The sequence below is a fragment of the Cupressus sempervirens genome, chromosome 1, assembly GCF_028749045.1.
Source record: "Cupressus sempervirens isolate cs-2001-9-10 chromosome 1, ASM2874904v1, whole genome shotgun sequence".
NCBI lineage: Eukaryota > Viridiplantae > Streptophyta > Pinopsida > Cupressales > Cupressaceae > Cupressus > Cupressus sempervirens.
The window spans coordinates 684,801,804-684,816,755 of NC_143118.1; the positions used below are offsets into that span (position 1 = coordinate 684,801,804).

A 14,952-nucleotide genomic window follows, 5' to 3' on the forward strand; every position below is an offset into this window, starting at 1 on the left:
AACCTAACCCTAACTCTAACCTTAACCCTAACTCAAAACTCTAACTCTAACCTTAACCCTTACTTAAATCTAGATGAAAACCATAGCCCTAACCTTAACCCTGACTCAAACCCTTACCCTAACCTTAACCCTGATGCAACTCTATTTACAACCCTAACTGTAAATATAAACCTAACCTTAACCATCACCCTAAAACTAACACTTTCTATACCCCTTTCTCTAATTCCAGCCATAAATCTAATTTTAACCCTAACCCTAATCCTAATTATAACCCTAATTTCAACTCTAACTCTAGCCCTTATTTGAGCGCCAATTCCAACTCTACCTCTAACTCTAATTCTAATCCTAACCCTAACTATATTTTTAACCTAAACCCTTATTCTTACCCTCGCCCTTACCTTAACCCTAACCCTAACTCTAATTCTAACCCTAACTATATTTGTAACCCTAATTCTAACCACTAACATTAACTCTAACTCTAATTCTAAACCTAACCCTAACTATAACCCTAACAAGTTTCGTAATCCTAAAAATAACCCTAGCCCTAACCCTAATGCTAATCCTGACTCTAATTGTAACTCTATTCCTAACTATAACTCTAACCCTATCCATAACTCAAACCCTAACAATGGCCCCAACCCTAACACTAACCCTAACCCTAACCATAACTCTACTCTTCAATATAACATTTTATAGAACAATATGCTTAAAATAAAACTAAATTAAAGTGATACAAATAAACACCATATATAGAATTAAAAAATAAAATATTCAAGAATAATTTTATAGTAAGTTTACACTATTACATTTTTATAGTAAGTTTATACAATTGTATTTTAAAAAAATAATAATAATTCAACACTAACCTTAAAAAAATAGAATTTAAAAAAAAAAATACTTTTCCTATTGTGTCGCAATTGCCACTAGCTTATATATATCTCTATATATATTACGCCGAGAGTAATCATTCTCGAGGCGCCTATTTTCATTTTCATAATCCCATTTGTGATTAAAATAACCTTGGGATTAAATGAAAATAGGCGCCTCAAGAACAATTACTCTCGGCGTAATATATATAGAGGTATATATAAGCTAGTTTTAGCACTTTTGGACCGTATATGATAGATTGAAATTTTTTTAGACCATATGAGTTGATAGATTAAATTTCTAGAAAGTTGCAAGTATGACATAAATTTATTACTAAACCATCAATATTTATTATAGGACGCTCAAGATTTGACTTAATAATATACATAATGTTATATATATATATACTATATTATTTTATATTATATATGTTTCTATAATAAAATTATTTCTATATTTTTATCTATATATGTTTCTATTTTGATTATTATATATTTATAATCATTTAGAATCTTGTTAAACTAGAATAGATTTTTAAAAAATAATAGTTTTAATAAGTTACAGTATTATTATGTAATAATTTTTATATTATTTGCTATATAGTTATATTAATTTGAAGTTATAAAGTTTGAAACTTGCTTATTTTATTTGAGATGTTTTAAATATTACCATTTTAAAACAATAAGTTCATAAAGACTTTTTATGAGTTACTACTTTATATTTATTATTTTCTAATTTATAAAATATTTAAATTTATAAAGATTTATTTAACTTTTTTAAACCAAAAATTGACAACCAATTTTCCTATTTGTCATTCAAAAATCATATAACAGGTAAGGATGACCATCGAATTTCTAGCATGATGGGCATGTTTTCTTATTTTCTTTCCGTCTACATGTTACTTTTAGCATCATAGAGGACTCTAATGATGCCTACAAGTATTATATAATATATTTTGTCGTCATGCTCGACAATGATAAAATAATTGACAAGCACAACATTACAATGAATTTGTTTGGTTTGAAATTTGATTTACATTGTAATTTGTGAAGATTGCATACTAGTAAACCTTCTCTTTTCTAGGAACCTATGTACGTCTAAACCATGGGTGGGGCAAAACGGGTTTGCTTTTCGTATACTATTTTTCCTTCTTTTTTAAGATCTTAGCGATGAACGTGCCCTTGTTTGCACGCTCCTCGTGCATTGTCGACCTTCAATACTAATCACATTTTTGGATGTTTCCACGGTATTCTCTTCTCACACGGCACCTTATCAATCAATATATATTAAAAAAAAACACTCCTGTGCAGAATACCAGGCACAAAGGAAGCTCAGCACAGCCATGAATACCCTGCAAAAACTCCACGTCGTAATGGTGACGTTTCCTGCAATGGGTCATTGCATTCCATCTCTAGACTTAGCAAAAATGCTCGCTTCACACTCTCTCACCGTCAGCTTTGTCACCACTCGCACAATAGAGCACCGTCTACGAGGTCTCGTGGACGAATCCCACCAGCTCTCTGCCCATCTCGACATTCAGCTGGTCGGCCTAAGTCCTCTCGGCGCCATTGAAGGTGTGCCAGAGGGATGCGAAAGTATGGATCTTATACCACGTGCATCTTCTCTCTCCGTTCATTCACTTGTCGAGGGGCTTCGTGAGCCATTCGAACAATGGGTCGAAGAGGAGGGGAATCGTCGACCGGTGTGTATAATCAGCGACTTATTCGTCGAATGGACTGTTCAGTCCGCCAAAAGATTTGGAACAATTAGAGTCATTTTTGCTCCGTGTGGGGCTTTTGGAACATCGGTATTCCACGCCATCTGCCGCACCATAACTACTGATGAGCTGCGCAAGGAGGGCGATTGCGTTATAATCGACGATATCTTGTCAGCTCCAGTGAAATTTACCATGGAACAGATGCCTCAGAGATTTCTCGAGCCAGATCGAGAGGGTCTAAAAATAAAGCTTTTAAAGGAGAAGATGCAGCGGATTGGAGATTGCTGGGGAATGCTCGTCAACACGTTCGAGGATGTCGAGCCTCGTTATCTGCAGCACTTGAGAAATATTTTAAACGGGAAGCTCGTTTTGCCTGTCGGTCCCGTGGTTCCTTTGGGCTGCATTTCTAATACCAGAGGGAAAATATCGGACATTAGCGAGCAAAATTTGACGCAATGGCTTGATTCTCAAAGCCCCAATTCGGTTTTGTATGTTTCGTTTGGAAGCCAGGCGTTTCTTTCACCAGAGCAAACAAGGGCTCTGGCCAGGGGTCTTGAAGGCAGCCATCAGTCTTTCGTTTGGTCCATTAAGGTTTCTCCAGAGATTACTTTATCTGCAGAATCGAGCCGAGAAGAATTATGCGCCTCCTACCTTCCAGAGGGATTCATGGAGAGAGTTAAGGGGTTGGTCATATGGGGATGGGCACCGCAGCTTGTCATTTTGTCCCACCCATCTGTGGGTGCGTTCATGAGCCACTGCGGATGGAATTCGACTCTGGAAAGCATTTTGATGGGTGTACCGATGGTCACATGGCCGATGTTCGGAGAGCAACATTTCAACTCTAAGCTGGTCACTGACGAACTCGGCATTGGCGTCCAGTTTTGCCATGAGAGGGATACGATTCCTTGTGAAGAGAAGGTGGAGAAGTGTGTAAGACATGTCCTCGGTAGCGACGAAGGTAAAGAGATGAGAAATCGTGCTGTCAAATTTCAGAGGATGGCTAAACAATCTGTTGGAGTAGGAGGTAATTCGACCATGAATTTAAGGACTTTTGCGAGTGAGATGCATAAGCTCATGGATTGTAAGGCCGAGATAGGATTGGTGATGGATACGATGTAAGCGTCTGATGTATTATTCAGAAGTTACGTCATTGATTCAATCAACTTCGTTTTAGTAACCGTATTTCATAGTAACGTATCACTTGATTCCCAATTTGCACTGAAACTCTTTATGAATATTCTACTATGTGTTTTTAAATTCTAGGAAAAGCATATGTTGCAAAACTTTTAAATTTCGTACATTTCACGTTGCATGAAGTGCCCATAACACATCTATGTCACTGTGAAGAGCAATCAGTATAAGCGTGGCTAAAGGAAGAAATGTGGTTCAATTCAACTTAAAGACGCTCGGACACAAACTAGACCTTGCACAATGATCCTTTTTGTTTGTTAGCCTTAGCTCCTCTTTCTCTCCTCCCTTATTGTAATTAATAAAAAATATATTGAAAATCTTTCTTATTATTATTATTTGTGCGATCTTTGTCATAAAAAATCTTTTCTCGTCACGTAAGCCTTCCACGGCAGGCGTGGGAAGGGCAACCAGACGGATATCGAGGTCGTCGTTGACAGCTTGATGGAGATGTTCCTGCAGAAGAGAGACGGTAGCAGGCGTTGTGACATAACTGACGGCCACAACATGATGAGGCCGTTGGAAGCCAGGCCAAAAAAAGGAATGAGGTGATCAACACACTCATCTTCGTTGGCCACACCAAGCTGCACATATGAAATCAATCTGTAAGAGCTAATTATTCTAGAAAATTATTGATGCTTTGCTACGGAAGATGATAAACGTCGGGTAGCTGTTGTGAAATAATCAATTTTGGATTTTGTTCTTCTTTCGTCATGCGTGACGATTCTGATGACAGTGATGAGGGCAGTAATGGCATGTAGGTCGGGTGTTTGACTGACGATTGCCACTTACTTCAAACTCTGCTGATGCGACCGAAATGGTTTTTTCTTTGGTAGGTTCCGATTATGTTGTCGGTTTTTGTAAAGGTTGGAATGCATGAGGGAAATGACTAAATTGTTCTCTGTTCATAATAGTGATAAGGCTTGTGGGTAAGATGTTTAATATTTCTAGATGGTCAAAGGTGTTTTCTTATTAGACAAGATTATAGTTTTAGATAGGCTTTTTAAGCATTAGTTTGTTTGTTGAAAATAAGCACATTCTCCAATTTCTAAAAAATATCATTAAATAAAATTATTAAATTTTGATTTCTATTATCTATTGGGTGTCATTTGTTTTCTTGGCAATCTTTATATTTATATTTATCAACTAAGAAAATTGGAGTAAAAATAAGACTTCACATTTATGTGTATTTTTTAGAAATTTCATCAGTCATTATGCATGAGCTTCACATGCCTCTCTATGCTTACACAAATAGAAGGATGACACAAACGTGGCTAATATATGGTACACAAAATTGTTGTGTTTGTTTTACTATTCGATAAATACCAAAGCCAATTCTATCTACAAGTATATGGGTTGATAGCTGTGGAGGTTTCTTTGTGCTTATTGTTACATTTTCTTCATGTATCTCTCATTGATTCTATTAGGATATGAAAACAAATTTGTTCAAACATAGAATAAAATATTGATTTAAGGTTTTCTCATCATTTCTTGCATAAATTTTTTGTTATTGTATTCTTTTTTAAATTCAATATTTGTATACCATCGTCTGTGAATACACATGATCAGAACTTGGAGACCATGTTAGGTGATATTGAAGCACCTTTTTATGTCAAATTCTCATGAACAGTGGAAATGAAAACTTGTCATCCTTATATTCTTCCAAATGAACTACTTACAATTTTACAATGTGATCATTTAATCTATTTATTGATTATGAAATCCAATTTTATAGATTTTAGCCAAGAAATTCTTGTTTATGGTTAATCCTTGCTCTTAGTCAAAGTAGATATATTAATTTATTTTCAATATAGATTCTTATTTCCTAATTGTAAGGAACTATTTTTACTAATAAATTCAAGAAAAACATACACTTTGCACTTGCACCCAACACTCAAAAAATAGTTTATGTGCAAGATCTATGCTTTGCTTCTATTTTGCATACATGATTACTTGACATTTTCTATATTTCATTTTCTCACTACACAATACTAATTTATATATAAAAATTCATTAAACATCTCCTTTTAATTTTCATGTTTGCAGCCCCATAATATGAGAACCCAATTTCTTGCAAATTTTAAATTTTATGAGATTTTTTTAGCAAGGAATTTCAGTTCTTCTTATTAAAGAAATTAATGACCTGGACTTCAATTGTTTTAATCTGTAGATAAGATGGATCCTTATGTTCAAAAACACCAGAGAAAAATTGCATCCAATAAGTATATTATATGATTTATGTCTTAATAAAGGGTAAATCCAGTTGATTAAAGGTGTGAGCTTTGTGAGGTTACAAATTGAAGATCTTATTTCAATATATATTTTTTTAATAAACTCCAGTAGAACTTTGTATTTTCATGGTAAGAATCACATCTAAAGTCACATATAATAAATATATTAAATATTATTTATATGATTTTGAAAAGGGTAAATCCATTTAGCCAAAGTGAAGTCACAACTATGATATCTCATTTTGTATATAAATACTTAACAAATTTTGGTGGAAGTTTGAGTTTTGATCGTACGAATCACAAAAAAATGTGATGGACATCATGGACATACTTTTTTTAAGGGTTTACATAGTAAACATGTTGCAAAGGAAAGCAACAATTTGGAATGGAATGAAAAATTAATTTTCAAGCTTTCAAAAGGTGCTTCTAAGTTGCTTATAAGAATACTAGACAATGATAGATTGAACACCAATAGTTTCATGGAGCAACAATGTAAGTGATAAATCTCTTCCAACTTGCACAATTTTATTAAAATATCTTTTTCTTTTGGTATAAATCATTATCTATTTCTCGCACATTCCTTAGCCCCCACCCCCTATCCTCCATGTGTTATATAAATCATTATCAATTTGTCCCTCTTTCCCTTACAACCCCCTCCCCCCTTCTCTCACTCTTTTTCCTCCAAGTTATATCTATCTATATATAATGTATATATATGTATGTATATCTATAAATGTGTGTGTGTGTGGGCGCGTGCGCGCGCGTGCACATGTGTGTGTGTGTGTACATATAGGTATATGTACATACAAGTATATATGTTCATATGCGCTCACACATAAACACATAGACATAAAAACTAAAGAAATGGATGCAAATATATCATTTCTCATTCTTCATTTTAAAAACTTTCCTTGTAGTAGATTAGTATTTGGAATTTGATTACATAATTAGTATATCAATGATAAAGTTATATTCCTTTATGCAATAACTCCATTGATAAATAATAACAAATTGCATGAAAATTGATTATAAAAATTATTTTTAAAATAAAAAAGCCAACTTCACAATCAATTACATATGCACATTGAATTTTGACTTTAAAGAAGTTAAATATATCTACATCTCATGGTTAATTTGCCTTCTTTTGGGAATGGCAAAAATGAATTTTGAGAGTTTAAATAATTGATATGAATAAATATTTGATTTTTCTTAGAAAAGAACATGCAATTCCATATAAATTATAATACAATGTAGTGATAGATTTAATAAATAAATAGCATATGAAATCAGAAAATCTTCCACCAATGAGGAAAAATTATCAATGAATGAGTGCGTTTTAATTTGAAAAAACATTCAACACTAAGTGGTATGGATTCTGCATTTCTAGTAAGATCAAATGAAATTTTACATTGAACAATTCTAAACAAAATGTCTTGAGAAAAACATGTGCTAGTTTAAGGAATTAATGAAACGGTTATGCTAGTTTTCAATTTATCTTCATGTAACTAAGCACTCTCCAAAATTAATTGGACAACATGGTAAAAATATGCAAATTTAACCATTTATTTATATTGGCTAGAATTGGTGAACAACAAAATTTAGTATATTAACTACTAGATCTTTTTAGAAGAAGGTTAATATTTTACACATGAATTTACCATTACACAATATCTCCTAACATAATTCTCATGCAATCATCCATTAGTGATCCATTTTAACATATTGTTAGCAGACTCAATCTTTAATAGAAATTTTTATCTACTTTCTCCTCTATTACAATTTTTTTAAACGATCATTGATCTATTCATTAAGTTCTCCTATTACAGATGACAATGCTTGTAAAGAATAGCACTTAATTAAGTTTACTATCTTTATGAAAAAATAAAGATATTATTAAAGTGATAATAGAACTATTGAAAAATGGATAAATAATGGTAACAATTAGTCTTCATTACAAAATAATATCAATTTATTATTAATGTAATGAAAAATTGTTAAATATTATTTTTGATTAATGATAATTATCTTGTAGATGCTATCAAAAGTTAAAATTATTTAATCCACAACAAATTTATTAATATTATATAAAATACTATAAAAATGTAGATTTATAATATATAAGAAATATTCATACCATATGTTTTTCAAGTTGGATATCAACATTGGAATACAACATGATGTCAAGTAATGCACAAAGTTGATTTTTTTGAAAAGATATTAAAACTTTCACCTATGCACAATTTATAGCTATCAAAATCAATATCCTATCCTATAAATAATTCTTTTCTCTTTATGATTCAAATATTAATTTTACAAGGATTCTTGGTGGAAAAAGTTAACTTCAAAAAAAAACAAAAGTCTAAATCAAATCCATCCTAAAATTTGGTGATATTAATTAACCCTAACTACCATTCATAAAGGCAAGAAAATACTAGTAGAAAAGAAAAAAATTCTTATCATCTATTGTTTAGAAAATCACACAACATAATACCAGTTTTAATTCTAGAAAAAATAAAGGACATTTCAATTGAAATGTTAGGTATCATTTATGATGAATTCAGAAATAAAAATCGTGTTTTCAGGAGTAAAGAAACGACTTATTTAACATGCAAATGAAAATATTTTTAATTTTTAATCACAAATTTCAAATCAGTGTAAGAAATCATGTTATGCACTTGGTAATTTATCATTTTTAAAATGTTATCTATATCATATATTGTTCTAGAGTAAAAAACATGAGAATCAGTTCAAATAGTTTAGACTATAACCTATCATTCTGATAATTGGTGTACTACAAGATAGTTAAAAATAAACAAAATTTGATCAAGGATTCATCCTCGTAGCAACAGTTGATGGAAAATAATAATGAGAAGAAGCCAATACTTTGTGACTTGTAGAGATGAGAATTTGTAGCACAAAGGGTTCGTACATATCTTGTAACTTGCAATAAAAGGAGGTAGGTGTGGTGGGAGCAAATAAATAGTGTTGTGTATATATAGGATATCTCCTCTTGTCCTTGTTCTCTTGTCCTAAAGCCCATCATGTTATCATACATGGTTAAAAACCACGTCGACCTAGGAAGGGTTCACAAAGTGGAACAAGAAGAAGCTCCTTGTGAGGCTGTGGATGCCATCAAGTCAAACTCCATGAAGAGTCCATCTCTTAGCAATCCATTGTCTAAGCATGCTTTCAAAAGGACTGTGACCCACAAAATACCCAATGAGGGTAGGGTGCTCTAGCCATTTGCATGCATCATCAAACTCTTCAATGTTGAGAACATTGTTAGGGGTGGAAGGCTTACTTCGTGGAACACCTTTGGGAGAAATTTTCTTGGCCGTTTGTTCAGAGGAGGTTCCATGAGCATCTATCATAGAAACTCCAACACCAGTAGAAATTACTAGGCTAAAGCTAGCTGAAGCCATAATAAAAAAACTATGACTTGATCCCACAATAAATAAGTGGAATTAAAAAAATGCTATTCAGCATGCAAAACCCTAGCAGAGCCATTTTGCATTCCTAGATTTTTGCTTGTATGACCAATAAAAAAAAATTAAAATCCTTGAACATCAAGCAAAAACAACAAATTGTCACTTCTATTAAAATTGATCTTAATCAGAATCAATCATTTTCACACAACCCATGATCACCTATTATAGAACAATTCTCTTAATCAAAACCAATCATTTTCATACAGCTGATGATATGCTCAATCCAGCTCCTTTCTTCACCCTGGGTACAATACCATGAGATGATTTCTAATAGTTAGGAGATGGGATTAGTTATGTGACCGACACTATATCACTCGTTGTACCAAAATAATTGCCACTAATTTAATTCATTTTCGTGTGGCTAATGATTTGTCGTCTGCTCAGTATGATCCAAGGATTTTAGATCAAGGATCTTTTAAATGTTTACTACATCAATCCAGCTCACCATGTCAAATGAAAGGATAAAATATGAAAAAGACATAACTAACAAGAAGGCTCATCATGAGCTCTAATTAAATGACAAAATACATAAATTTATCCTGTTTATACACTGTAACATGGAAGCAACAAAGATGTTCGATAATGTTGGGATACGGACAAAACATTTAGAGCACACTTTGTTAATTATTGTTAGTTGGACAGCTGTTATTTCTGACCCGGAAATAGCAGCACTATTTATGGGTAGCTTGGACAGTTGTTCGTCCTTATCTATGAATAGTGGTTGTATTTATGGGTGGTTTGGACAGCTGTTTGTCCACTTGCCAAAAATTAGTAAATGGTTATTATTTACTAATTTTAGTGATTCCTTTTGGACACCTTGCAACCAATTCTATTATTGGCTGTTGAGTTGTCTTAATCTCAACCGTTGGTTTGATTTAATCTCGGTCGTTGGTTTACCAACGAGAGTAGTATAAAAAGGGGTCTAGGGGGCATTTGGAGAGTAAGGCGGTGATGCTTTGGTGAAGCTGTTTGCAGTGTTAGCAAACAGTCTTGCAGTGTTAGCAAGGGCACAGAAGAAGTTTTGGAGAAGCAATTTGCAGTGTTAGCAAACAGTCTTGCAGTGTTAGCAAGGGCACAGGAAGAAGCGTTTTGGAGAAGCAGTTTGCAGTGTTAGCAAACAGTCTTGCAGTGTTAGCAAGGGCGCAGTGTTAGCGCAGGGATAGCAGTGAGAAATATCAGCGGAAGAAATTAGGAGGTTGTCGGAGTTCTGCCAGTGTGAGGCAAGGAATTTTGTATCTCTTGATTTGCTGAAGTTTAATATAATTTCTCATCTGTAGAACTGGTTTTCCCTTAGGGGTTTTTCCAGGGACAATTTGTCCAAAAATATTGTGTTGATTCTGTTGCACATTTCTTTCCGTATTTTAAGTGAAGTTGCAGTTGTGTTATTTTTCGATATTAGCTAGGAATTTATTTTCAGCAGTTTAATAATCATTTGTGATAGGAGATTAATAATCAGTGACTGCAATAGTTTGATTTTTCACATGGTATCAGAGCATTGTTAAGGGTAGAAGAGTTTTGCCCTAGGAAAGAAATTTTGATCTCTTTAGATTTATTATTGCTTTAAACCCTTGAGATGGCTTCAGCTGGTTTAAGAGATCAGGATAGATTGGATGGTGCCTCAAATTTTGGTGTCTGGAAGGCCATAATTTCTTTATTGTTGGAAGAGAATGGTATCAAGGATTATGCTACCAGTGGTGTACCTGTACCAACGGATGCAACACAGCTTGTAGCATATAGGAAGGACGATGCCAAAGCGAGGAGGATTATCCTTGATGGTGTCAAGGATCATATTGTTCCACATATCTCGGAGCTAGATACAGCCAAGAAGATGTGGGACGCCATTCTAAATCTGTACCAGAATGCTACCACTAACAGGAAGTTGATTCTCAGAGAGAAGCTAAAGAATACCCAGATGAATCAGGGAGAAGACGTCACAAGTTACCTCACCATGCTCAGACTTGTCAAGGATGAGTTAGCAGCTGTTGGAGATAGCCCTAGTGATGATGAGCTAGTGAGAATAGCCCTAAATGGGTTTACTAAACAATGGAGTGTCTTTGTTCAAGTTGTCAGTGGACGAGATACTTTACCGAGTTGGGATCGACTATGGACTGATTTCACTCAGGAGGAGTTTAGACTTAGTCTTGTCAATGGGGCCAACAAGAGTCAGAAAAATGAGGTGGAACAAGAGTACGTTGCCCTAGTGGGTAAAGGGAAAGCAAAGAAGGGATCTAGCAAAGGATCAAATTCACAAAGTGAAAAGAAGAAGAAGGACCTTTCTAAGGTTAAGTGCTTTGCATGTCACGAGTTTGGCCACTATGTCAGTGATTGCCCAGAGAGGAAAAAGGGTAAGAAGCAGGTGGCAGCTTCAGCAAGTGCAGAAGAACTCTCCAGCAGGATGGAAGATGAGTTTGCACTCATAGCTTGTATGGTTAGCTCAACCTCACAGTGTGTTTGGTATATAGATAGTGGGGCGTCATTTCATATGACAGGAGTTAGAGAGTACTTCTCCAGTTACAAGGAGGAGGACACCAACATCCAGATTTCTATGGGAAACTTGTCCAAACTCAACCCTGTTGGGAAAGGGACTGTTCAGTTTCAGAGGGAGAATGGAAAGATAATTCCTCTTCATGATGTGTTATATGTGCCGGGATTAGGTATGAATTTGATTTCTGTATCTGTTCTTCAGGATAGGGGGTATAATGTACTCTTTAGAGGGACACATGTGTTGATTAAGCACAAGGATTGGAAATCACCCATAACTATTGGAGTTAGGAGTGGTCGCCTTTATAGATTGCAGTTTGATACTCCTAAGGCACTTATGAGCAACAATAATCCTAGAGATCTTGGAGAGCTATGGCATAGGAGGTTGGTCCATATTCATCATGGAGCACTTAGATTGCTTCGTGAGACCGTGACAGGTGTTCCAGAGGTGAGCACAGAGCATGATGATGTATATAAGGGATGTGTGTCGAGGAAGTTTGCGAAAGCATCTTTTCCAAGGAGTGACACCAGATCTAAGGGTGTTCTTGATCTAGTACATTCAGATGTTTGTGGACCAATGTCAACGAAATCTCTCAGAGGATATGAGTACTATGTTACTTTTATTGATGACTTCTCTAGAAAGACTTGGATATACTTCTTGAAGACTAAAGATGAGGTTTTCAGTCGATTCCAAGAGTTCAAGGCTCTTGTGGAGAACTCGACAGGAAAGAAGATAAAGGGTCTTCGGTCAGACAATGGAGGCGAGTACAAAGGAAATGTCTTCCAGGAGTTCTGCATCAGAGAAGGAATCAAGAGAGAATGGACTGTTCCTTACAATCTACAGCAAAACGGAGTTGCTGAGAGGAAGAACCGTTCTATATCGGAGGCAGCAAGAGCTATGCTACATGACCAGGACATGCCCCGTTACTTATGGACAGAGGCGTGTAATACAGCAGTCTACATTCAGAATAGAGTTCCAGACAAGGTGCTAGGGAATATGACACCAGAGGAGGCTTTCATAGGGAAGAAGCCAGATGTTAGTCACTTCAGGATATTCGAGAGTTTGGCATATTGTCATATTCCTGGAGATACACGTACAAAGTTAGATCAGACTGTAGAGAGGGGGTACTTTGTTGGGTACAGTGAGACCTCAAAGGCATACAGGGTTTTCATTTCGGGGACTAAAAGAGTTATTGTTAGACGGGATGTCAAGTTCTTGGAGGACAAGGCATTCAAGAGATCCAGAGATTTACCAGCAGATGATCAGAGTGAGTAGCCAACAGAAGCTCCAAGACCAAGTCAAGGGCATCAAAGCTCAAGTACAATTACCAGTACGAGTGTAGACTCAGTTAGTGAAGATTCACAGAGTATGGAGCAACAGGTGCAACATGAAATGCATTTGGAAGATTTAGAGGTTGACATTTCATCCTCTACAGTTGGCAGCAAGAACCATGTGGTTTCAGATACACAAAGGGATACTCAGGAGTTTGTGGGAGCTCCTAGGAAGAGTACTAGACAGCGAAGACAACCAGCCAAGTTCAATGACTATGTGGCATTAGTTAGTCAGTTGGTAGATAGTGAGCCTTCTAGCTATCAGGAAGCTGCAGAACATCAGGTATGGCGAGATGCTATGGTTGAGGAATATTCTTCAATAATGCAGAATGATGTGTGGGAGGTAGTACCTAGACCAACAGATAGGGCTGTAGTTGGATCACGCTGGATTTATAAGATAAAGCACGGTGCAGATGGTAGCATCGAGAAATACAAGGCTAGGTTTGTGGCAAAGGGGTTCTCTTAGAAGGACGGAATAGAATATGAGGAGACATTTGCTCTAGTTGCCAGGTATACTTCTATATGAGCTGTAATCTCACTTGCAGCACAGATGGGATGGCAGATCCATCAAATGGATGTCAAGACAGCATTCCTCAATGGTGAGTTGAAGGAGGAGGTATACATAGAATAACTAGAAGGCTTTGTAGCACACAGCAAAGGGACCCACATGTGCAGATTGAAGAAAGTTGTTCGACTACAATACATACCTACAGATGAGCAGGTAGCAGACATTCTGGCGAAGGCTTTGGGAAAGGCCAAATTTATCTTCTTCAGAGATAAGATGGGTGTCATGCAGAATAGCTTCCTCGCTAAGAGGGAGTGTTAATTATTGTTAGTTGGACAGCTGTTATTTCTGACCTGGAAATAGCAGCACTATTTATGGGTAGCTTGGACAGCTATTCGTCCTTATCTATGAATAGCGGTTGTATTTATGGGTGGTTTGGACAACTGTTTGTCCACTTGCCAAAAATTAGTAAATGGTTATTATTTACTAATTTTAGTGATTCCTTTTGGACACCTTGCAACCAATTCTATTATTGGCTGTTGAGTTGTCTTAATCTCAGCCGTTGGTTTGATTTAATCTCGGTCATTGGTTTACCAACGAGAGTAGTATAAAAAGGGGTCTAGGGGGCATTTGGAGAGTAAGGCGGTGATGCTTTGGTGAAGCTGTTTGCAGTGTTAGAAAACAATCTTGCAGTGTTAGCAAGGGCACAGAAGAAGTTTTGGAGAAGCAGTTTGCAGTGTTAGCAAACAGTCTTGCAGTGTTAGCAAGGGCACAGGAAGAAGCGTTTTGGAGAAGCAGTTTGCAGTGTTAGCAAACAATCTTGCAGTGTTAGCAAGGGCGCAGTGTTAGCGCAGGGATAGCAGTGAGAAATATCAGCGGAAGAAATTAGGAGGTTGTCGGAGTTCTGCCAGTGTGAGGCAAGGAATTTTGTATCTCTTGATTTGCTGAAGTTTAATATAATTTCTCATCTGTAGAACTGGTTTTCCCTTAGGGGTTTTTCCAGGGACAATTTGTCCGAAAATATTGTGTTGATTCTGTTGCGCATTTCTTTCCGTATTTTAAGTGAAGTTGCAGTTGTGTTATTTTTCGATATTAGCTGGGAATTTATTTTCAGCAGTTTAATAATCATTTGTGATAGGAGAT

The 14,952-nt window shown here is 35.6% G+C and overlaps 1 pseudogene; it reads left to right on the top strand.

Moving 5' to 3' along the window:
- Nucleotides 1-2,114: 2,114 nt before the first annotated feature.
- On the top strand, nucleotides 2,115-3,761 carry LOC149579775 (scopoletin glucosyltransferase-like; annotated as a pseudogene).
- The last annotated feature ends 11,191 nt before the right edge of the window (nucleotides 3,762-14,952 follow it).